The sequence below is a fragment of the Triticum dicoccoides genome, chromosome 3B (genome assembly GCF_002162155.2).
Source record: "Triticum dicoccoides isolate Atlit2015 ecotype Zavitan chromosome 3B, WEW_v2.0, whole genome shotgun sequence".
Classification (NCBI taxonomy): Eukaryota; Viridiplantae; Streptophyta; class Magnoliopsida; order Poales; family Poaceae; genus Triticum; species Triticum dicoccoides.
Genome location: NC_041385.1, coordinates 686,971,816 through 686,982,365, shown reverse-complemented (window position 1 = coordinate 686,982,365; position 10,550 = coordinate 686,971,816).

Sequence of the window (10,550 nt, the reverse complement as noted above, 5' to 3'; positions counted from 1 at the left end):
GCCACGAGTGATGGGCCCACCTCGACGAACAGATAACTCGCCGCAGTACACGACACCCCCGCCGGGTCACTTCTCCACCCCTTTGGACAACATGATTGCTGCGGCATCTTGATTGGTAGCTATTCCAATGGAGGGTGAGTCACTAGCAGCGTTGGAGACGTGGTGGGCCAGGGATCTTCTTCAGACTGCCATGATGCAGCAGCAGGCTTATTTATATAGCCGAGACATGATTCACTCAACCCCTTGCCCGAGCAAGAGCTACAGAAGGCACATGGATGAACCGGCTGTATCAAGCAGTGCGCGGAACTGTGATGCCCCTCGAGGGCCTAATCCGGCGCGTGGTGGTGCAAATGCTCATGACGTGGTGGATAATGGTAGAGCACGAAGGGAGGCCGCATTAGCAGCACAGTACGCGGGTCATCATCAACCCGCCCCGGTTCAGCCATCGGCGTCAATAGAACGAGGTACCGGGCTTGCTTTCAATTCCTGGGGAGTGCCATGTCTCACTCCGGCTCTGCGCAATGTACAGTTACCCAAGGATTTCAAGGGCCCGCGGAAGGTGCCTAATTACAGCGCCGATTTACCCCCCGAGTCATGGGTTGAGAGCTACGAGATGGCTATGGAGATGCTGGAAGTGTATGAAGCGGCATGTGCGAAATACTTCACCATGATGTTGGAAGGAACAACTCGCACTTGGTTGAAGAGCCTGCCTGCTAACTCCATTGGGTCATGGGACCAATTGAAGGCCCGGTTTATAGCGAACTTCAACGATACATGCAAACAACCCATGTCCATTGCGAATCTGGCTGCTTGTGTTCAAGGAGAGAATGAATCAACAACTCATTGGGTGCGCCGGGTTTCAGAAATCCTGCATTCGTTGGACCGCATCAATGCAGATATAGCAACTGTAACATTGGAGGGTAATTGCCGGTTTAAATCACTGAAGATGAAGTTGGGACGGCTCAAGCGCCACTGCACTGATATGGGAACACTCATGGCCGCTTTAGTTAAATATGTTGATTCTGATAATACCAAAGGTCCCGATTCTGACGAAGAGAAACCGGAGAAGGGAAAGAAGAATGCCGGTACAAAAGGACAGCATAACCAGACGAACCACGGGAACAATGGTAAGTGTAAAGCGGATAATTCGGATTTTGTGGCTAACACCAATGTGTAGGGCAATGCGCAGCATCGTCAGTGTAAACCGCCCCAGCGCGGTGGAGGCATGAATCTGGAGTGCCTATTAAACCAGCCCTGCCCAAAGCACGGGACGAAGGAGATTCCGGCAACACACCTCTAGAAGGATTGCTTCATTATGAAGGAGTTCAAAAATTCTGATCTCTTCCAGTATGATAAGGGTCCGTCTGGCGGTTCAGGTCCAGGTTTTCACGGGCCGGGTTACGGTGGCGGCGGTTCAAACTCTGGATTTCAGAATAATCAGGGCAACCAAAACAACCAAGGTGGTCACAACCAACAGAACAATCAGAGGAATCAGCAGCAATCAGGTTTTCAGAGTCACCCAAAGCAGTTGAATGGCGGGCAGTATCATGTTTTCACCACTAGCTTGTGTAAGCGTGATCAGAAGCTTCACAAGAGGGCAGTTAATGCTGTTGAACCGACAGTACCTCGTTACTTGCGTTGGCCTGAGCAACCCATTGTGTGGAGCAGAGAGGATCATCCGCCCCGGGTTGATAATCCGGGTCATATGGCCTTAGTGGTGGCACCTCAGGTGGGGGATTATAAGTTCACCAAGGTACTCATGGATGGAGGGAGCAGCATCAACATCCTGTATTATGAAACCTTCTGTCGCATGGGATTGACGGATAAGAATCTTAAACCGCCGAACACTGTTTTTCACGGTGTAGTACCAGGTAAATCGGCATATCCAGTTGGCAAGATAGCATTGGAGGTTGTTTTTGGTGATGAGCATGATTCCAGGTCAGAAACTTTGACCTTTGAAGTGGTAAAAATCCATAGCCCATATCACGCCCTGTTTGGACGGCCGGCTTACGCAAAGTTCATGGCAAGACCGTGTTATATTTATTTACAGCTCAAAATGCCGGGTCATAAGGAGACCATCTAGTGCACGGGAGTCGTAAGATTTCTTTGGACTGTGAAGAGGGTGATGCGGCTTATGCTGAGTCGGTTTGTGCAACAGAAGAGTTGAAGTTCTACAAGTACAATGTTGATCCGGCAGATATGACTCCTCTAAAAAAGCCCACCACAGAGCATGAGCCGACCCTGAAGTTTAAACCAGCTGATGAGACTAAACTTGTTGATTTTGTTCCTGGCGATTCATCCAAACAGTTTAGTATCAGTACTAATCTGGATCCAAAATAGGAAAGCGCGCTCATCGAGTTCATCCCTGAGAACCGGGACATTTTTGCATGGAAGCCTTCTGACATGCCAGGTGTACCGAGGGAACTCATTGAGCACAATCTCAATATTGATCCCAAGTTTAAACCGATTAAGCTGTTTCCTCGCTGTTTCAACGAAGAAAGACACAAGGCCATTGGAGAAGAGGTAGCCCGGCTGTTGGCTGTTGGGTTTATCGTTGAAGTTTTTCATCCAGAGTGGCTGGCCAATCTAGTGCTAGTGCTTAAGAAGAATGGCACTTGGCGCATGTGTGTGGATTACACGGACTTAAACAAAGCTTGTTAGGCAGATCCTTTTGCTCTCCCGCGTATTGATAAGATTATTGATGCTACAGTGAATTGTGAGCGTTTGAGTTTCTTGGATGCTTATTCTGGTTATGATCAGATCAAAATGGCAGTTAAGGACAAGGAGAAGACATCCTTCATCACTCCCTTTGGAGCCTTCTGCTATGTATCTATGCCCTTTGGGCTCAAGAGTTCCCAAGCAACTTATCAGCGATGTGTACAGAATTCTCTTCATACTCAGATTTGGCGCAATGTTCATGCTTATGTGGACGGCATTGTGGTGAAATCCAGGAAGAAGGAGACATTGATAGATGACCTCAAGGAGACCTTTGACAATCTTAGGGCTTATAGGATGATGCTCAATCCAGACAAGTGCGTCTTCGGTGTTCCGGCAGGAAAGCTTTTAGGTTTTCTGGTGTCTAACAAGGGCATTGAGGCTAATCCGGAAAAGATCAAGGCGATTACGTCTTTGGCCAAACCGGCATGTATCAATGATGTCCAACGTCTGGCAGGTCAAATTGCAGCCCTGAGTCGGTTTATCAGCCGCTTGGGAGAGAAGGCGATCCCTTTATATCAGATGTTGAAGAAAATAGACATTTTTGTCTGGACTGACGCTGCTGATGCGGCATTTGAGGACTTGAAGCGGCAGTTGGCTGAACCGCCGGTCCTTGCTGCTCCGGTTGATAATGAGCCGTTGTTCTTGTACGTGGCTGCTAATGCCCGGGCTGTCAGTGTGGCTATTGTGGTCGAGCGCAAGGAGGCTGGGAAGGAATATCCGGTTCAAAGACCGGTTTACTATATCAGCGAAGTGCTCATCGAGTCAAAGCAAAGATATCTGCATTGGCAGAAGCTGGTATATGGGGTTTTCATGGCGAGTCGGAAGCTTAAGCAATACTTTCAGGGCCATCCCATATCAGTGGTCAGTTCTGCTCCTTTGGGCGATATAATTCAGAATAGGGAGGCAACTGGCTGGGTTGTAGAGTGGGCTATTGAGCTTGGACCACACGGGTTGAAGTATATGCACTACAAAAAAATACACTTCCGTGATGATACGTGTTTGTCACAGTAGGTCGCGTTTTTTGTCATGCATGTACATCCATGACAAATTTATGACAAAATCAAGATAGTCATACCTGTGCTGTCGTAGAAGTGTTCCATGACATTACCAAAATTATCATCACGGAAGTGTCCACTTCCATGACGATAAATCGCGCATCACAGAAGTGCTTTCGTCAAGGGTGACCGACATGTGGCATCCACCATAACGGAACACCATTAAGCTATCGGGTCGGGTTTTGGCTCCGATAACCCGTTAACAGCCCAAACCAATGGGGATTTTCCACATGTAAAATCATCATTGGCTGGAGGAAACACGTGTCGGCTCATCGCTGGGACAGATGCCATCCACTCATTGGACAGAAGGCGCCTATGATACGTCGACACGTGGCACGTCCCAACAGAGGCCCATTCCTGTGAAAAGGCCGGCCTGTTTGACTTGGTCAAAAGGTGGCGGCCCGGCCCATGGAAAGCCTGTTAACGGCCTGTTCGCATATAGCCCATTTACAGCCCGCTAACCCAAGGCCCGTTACGCCCTATTCGAATTAGGCCCAGTAGCGTCATCTGGGCCATCCAATATGATTCTAGCCCATTTTCACTTCTGGCCCATGTATGGCCCATGACGTCTTTCGGCCCATATGAGGCCCTACATAACTATTGGCCTATTAACGGTTCATGGTGAAACTGGTCCGTAATGAACAGTGTACCACTTTACACCCATTAACGGCCCGTGGTGAAACTGGCCCGTAAAGAACAGTGTATCACTTTATACCCATTAACGGCCCGTTATTCTGTTGGGTCATTTCCAGCCCATGTTATCTTTCGGCCTTATCAGAGCCCATTTATTCCTGGGCTCATTTCCAGCATTCGTTTACTTACGGCCCCTTACTGTCATTTTCTGCTTGTGGGCCAAATTCAGCCCGTGGTTACAGTCGGCCCATTTGTGGTCCGTTAATACGTTGGGCCTTTTTCATAGCGTCATCAAATACGGCCTATTAACGACGGCCCGTTATGGTCGGCCCATGAATGGACAATTCCATCTCTAGCCCGTTTACGGCCTGAATGCAGTTTGTTTGGCCCATGTTTGGCCAATCGATCATACTGCCCGTATAAGGCCCATTGATGATATGACCCATAGAAGGCCCATGGTTTCTACGGTCCGTAGAAGGCCCACTGTTTCTACGGCCCGTAGAAGGCCCATTGCTTCTACGGCCCGTAGAAGGCCCACTGCTTATACGGCCCATAGAAGGCCCACTGTTTCTACGGCCCGTAGGAGGCGCAGTGTCACTACAGTAAATATTAGACCATGGATATTATGGCCTAGTTTTAAAAAATAGGTTATTGCAGCCACTAGCAAACCGCAGAAAAAGAACCGCACTGACTACAAGCAAAAAAATAAACAAGACAACAAGGAAATAAATAAGCAAGCAACTTACACTAGGCTATCACGGCTATTACACATGTTACATCCACTGAGCAACAAAGTTCGCCACCAGTACAAATATAGGGAACACAACAGCATATAAACACCGCAGCAAAACAAGTCCAGAACTGAAACCCCTTTAGAAGAGCTCAAGAAACAATATCCTGGGTACCCATAATGCTGGCAAGATGCTTAGCAAGCTTATTAACTTTCTCTTGTTTGGCGCTTAAGTCCTCCAACGCTTGCTGTTGCACCAGAAAGTATGCATCTGAATTCTGCAGGGACTTCCTCAGTCCTTCATATTCTTGTCGCATAACATCTGATCGATGTATTTCAACTTGAAGTTGAGACTCAAGAAGCCGAACTGATTTAGGCAAAGTGTTCGAAGAGCTGGTGCCAGCAGTGGTAGCCAGTAACTCGAACACTACATCAAGACAGGACTTTGGGGTTGTCTCAGTGTCTTCAATATAGTTTTTATCAGCTTTCTTGGAGACCAACAGGGATGTCTCACTATCTTGAACCTTATCTGCATTACTTCCTTTACCATTGCATAACAGGGTACTCTTCTCCAATATTTTATTCGTGTTCTAAAAGAGAAACAAACAAACACATCTCAGGTTTACAATGTAGTATATGAAACTCATTTTGGTAAACCAGATCAGTAGTAAGGTGGACAGGATAACAGCAAGAAACAAACATATATATAGGTAGTATGGTCACTGTATGGTCTATATCATTCTAGTTTATGTTGCCAAATCAAGATAGATACAGTTTGAATCATATCTATTTAAGACAAAGCAGCATAGACAGAATATAAGTGTGGGAAACTACACAACAATAACGACACTTGTAATGTGCATGGCATGAGAACATAACTGTTTATTCAATTGAAACTGAAATCAACATACAACAAGTTACAACAGCAAACAACCAAACACATTGAAGAAACAGGTTTAAAACATACCTGTTGCACCATTGGAGTTTCAGTTGCATCCTTCAAATTTGAAATTAGTTGGTATCAGTAAATACAGTGATGCAAGAGCAAAGTAGTATGAACCATAGCTACGGAACCTGACCTGAGAACAATTCTTCTTCTACTTTAAGCGTTGACTTCGGGTTCGGAGTGGTGGTCCTCGTGATTTGGGCACTGCAGTTGCCTTACTAACTGCTCGTGTTTGGGTGCTCTGTGGTGGAGACGGTGCTGTGTCAACGGGAACTGGGTGTCTATCTGCTGGGGTTGGGGTTAGAAGGGGTGTAGCTGGTTCTCTGTCCAACTGGGTAGGGGTACAATCTGCATGAGTGTGGGTTATGTGTGGTGGGGCTGGTTCTTGGGCAAGTACAACCGTGGTTCTATCTGCATCAACAGGTAGCACGATCTTTTCTGAAGACCGTGTTTTTATTCCCACGGATACTGCCATCACTCCCTCCAATTGAAATGGCTGATAAACAAGAAAAGTAATTGAATGTATAGACATTGTAAGATAGACAGGTGCAATGGATAGTAGGGAAGAAAACAGGGCATGGAATAATTCACATTTATGTTGTCTAAGCAAACAGAATAGCAGGACATAATTTCACATATATGATGGCTAATTAAACAGGATAGCATGACACACTTTCACATGTATGATGGCTAACTAAACAAGATAGAATGACATACTTCAAAATATGATGACTATGTAAACAGGATGACATGATATAACTATATGATGTGTCTATTAAAGTGGTTGGCATGCCATAAATCACAAACATGCCCTCGATGGAAACATGATGGCATGATATAATTCACGGATAGAATGACATAATTTCAAATATGATGACTATGTAAATAGGATGAGATGATATAACTATATTATGTCTTGAGAAAATGGGTTGGCATGCCATAATTCAGATACATGCTGTCTATGTAAACATCATGGCATGACATAATTCAAATATATGATTTATATACTAAGGAAGTGAGCAGAGGGCAATCGCATATATGATGTGTCAACTAAGGAGATGGCATTCAATATTGTGTATATGATGTAAAACTAAGCATTGCAATACAACATATGCATTATATGAGTAATATAACCCTGCCAAGTTTGAGCATACACCTCAGGGGGATAATAGGACTGGTCATCTGCCTCTAAATCCTCCTTTGAAGAGCTATCTGTAACAAGCAAGATATCTGCTTCAGCAGGTAGCATTGTCTGCTCTGAAGATCTTGTTTTCACTCCAGATTTCTCCATCACCAATTCAAATGGCTGATGCACAGGAAGAGCAGTTGAATATACAAACATTGTCGACAAAAGCAATGAGAAATACAAAAAAAGGACGGCATGATATAATTCACATATATGACGCTTGCCTAAACAACATGGCATTGCATAATTCACATACATAATGCCTTGCAACAAGATAACATTGCATAATTCACATATATAATGTCTTGCAACAAGATGGCATTGCATAATTCACATATATGGTAATTAGACACTAAACAGGTGGCATTCACACAAAGCATGTCTAAAGTAAGCAAATGGCATAGCAATGCAACATACCATACGCACGATATGAGTAACATAACCCTGCCAAGTTAGGGCATGCACCTCGGGGGGAAATATGACTGGTCATCTGTCTCTGAATCCTCCTTTGAGGAGCTATCAGTATCCAGCAAGACATGCGCTTCGTCAGATAGCATTTTCTGCTCTGAAGACCTTGTTTCCACTCCAGATTTTTCCATGACTGTGCCGAATGGCTGATGCACAAGAAGAGTAATTGAATGTACTAAAATTTTTGACAAATTTAACACGTAATAAAAAAATGATGGCATGATATAATTCACATATAAGATGACTTGCTAACCAGGGTGGCATTGCAAAATTCACATATATGATGCCTGGCTAGACAAGATGGCATTGCATGATTCACATATACGATAAAGAAACTAAACAAATGGCATTGACACAAAGCATGTCTAAACTAAGCAGATGACATCTTTAATGTATACAGTAAGCAATGCAAGGCACCATATGCATGATATTACCAACATCAGCACGCCAAGTTAGAGCGAAGACCTCATGGGGTAAATAGGAGTGGTCTTCTCCTTCTGAATCCCCCTCAGAACAGTTATCTTCCTCTTGATTACGATCCGACATGTGTGGAGGGGGGATGCCTTTGCGCCCACCATGGAACGACGTCTGCATGAAATTTTATTGCCACACAAGGCTCGTCTCTTTTGCTCTACATGATCAGTTCCATTGTGTACAATAACCGGCATGCATAGGAATAAAACATAGTGAGATTATGTAAGGAGTGCATGCACAAATCCAGAGTGATGGTAGCAAACTTTGGATAGACCCAAAACCAATGATAGCAGGCAGATAATAGCTTTAGTTAAAAAATATAGATAATGGCTCCTTTAATGTTTGTTTGCACCCAACATGAAACTCATAGTAGACACCGGAGATTAACAAGAGAGTAGACAGATAGTACTGATTGCTGCCCCAATATGTACCCCACAACCATTTAAAAACTCAAGTTTCAGCATTAGTTTGGACCCGACTCGGAGTCTAATAGGTGAACACGACGATAATGTAGCATGTCATCTTATTAAGCGACGCATAACGTAAGCAGACACGGAAGAGTACGACCTCTCTTGCGGACCCGTTTAGTCCTCAAGGTCATTTGCTTAGTTGATGATGGTAATGCAGTTGTCGTGGCTGCCAGCGGCGGGGAAGAAGATCTGAGGTGGCAAAAGACAGTCTGTAGAGGGGATCCCTGCTGTGGTGAACCCTTCCATCGTTGGAGCAGCTGAGCTGGGGTGGAACACAGCGCCGCAGGAGCAGGACAAACCACACAAGGTTTTCTTTGACACATATCTATAACAGAAGTAATTGAGTAAGGGCTTGTTTAAATTTGAGGATTCTAACAATGCAGGGATAGGAAATAGGCAGGAATAGGATAGGAATGCACGTGCAAAACAGAGAATTAAAAAAACAGGATTTCTGCCAATCTGGGTGTTTGATTCACAACAATTGGAAGATCATAGGATGCAAAAAAAACATGGTGAGATTAAGTCAAACCACAAGAAAATGTACGGTTATAATGCTATTATGCTACCATCTCTTAGTCTTGTGCTTGATGAATAGGAATATGAAAAGGAGGAGAAGTGGAAATTAGAATTCCTACGGTTTTTCCTTCAAGGAGACACTAAAGGAACAAATCCTACAATTTTTCTTTGCTCCATTCCTTTGCACCAAATTCATGAAAAGTAGTACCATAGGAAACTTTCCAATGCCTATGTTTTTCATTCACTTTTCCTTTCAAGCACTGGCGATTCTAGTAGGCAGGCTTGAGCAAGGAAAATCCTACACTAAAAAAATGTTTTTGTGCTACTTCTATTACTTTGGGACCAGGCCACTGCCATACTAGCTCAACTCCCAGGCCCATCGACAAATGCACAGCTCAAAGACGCAGAGATAAATAATGATGGTGTTCAAGAGAGTCCATCACGGATAGCCAAGTTGCCTGGTACCTCACTGCTTGTCATATAGTAGGATAAAATAATCGTATTTCCTGTTAATACGAGTGCTCAGTGGACAATATGTATAACATGTAGAGTAAAAAAGAGATGCAACAAGTGTAAACCTCTTTGGCGAAGCCATGTCGATCTCAGCGTGATTGGGTTGGCCGGTGAGGATGCTCCGGCTGACTTGGCTGTCGGAGGAGGGGAAGAAGATCTTAGGCGTCTGAAGATGGAGCCCGAGGTACTGCTCCGCTGTGATGGAGGGTTTCATCGTTGGAGCAGCTCCGGTGAGTTGTATGACGCTGAGGCTGAAGCAGGACAAGAGAGATAACGAACAACGTTAACCTGAGTGGAATTCTAATAGCATCTCCAATACATGACGTAATATACATAACCACAAAGTGCTAGATGTAAAACACATCAACCGCTCATCTCTCAACTTAACTATCAAAACTGAACTTAACTGTCGAAACTGAATTTAACTGTCGAAACTGAACTTAACTGTCAAAACTGAGTTTTGCTGTCGAAACTGAATTTTGCTGTCGAAACTGAATGCACTAGCAAGGTGAGGCTACACGTCGGTCGACTGACTTTTTCATCTCTAGTCAGTCGATTTGCAGCATTTGGATACGAAATCAAGGGCATGCGGTTCATCTTCAACCTCCACCCCCCTGAGCCGCCAGCCACCACCGGCCAAACAGCAGCCCCCCGCCACCCGCGGCTAGCGGTGCGCCGCCCCGCCCCGCCCAGAAAACACTCCCCACCGTCGGTCCGCCGCCGCCCCGGCCATCCCTCTAGGCCCCCCCGTGCCGAGCTTTTTCTCCGGCGATCCCCACGCCACCGCCGGCGACCACCGCCCCCATCCTGAACCCTAAGATAGATAGTGGGGTACCTCTCC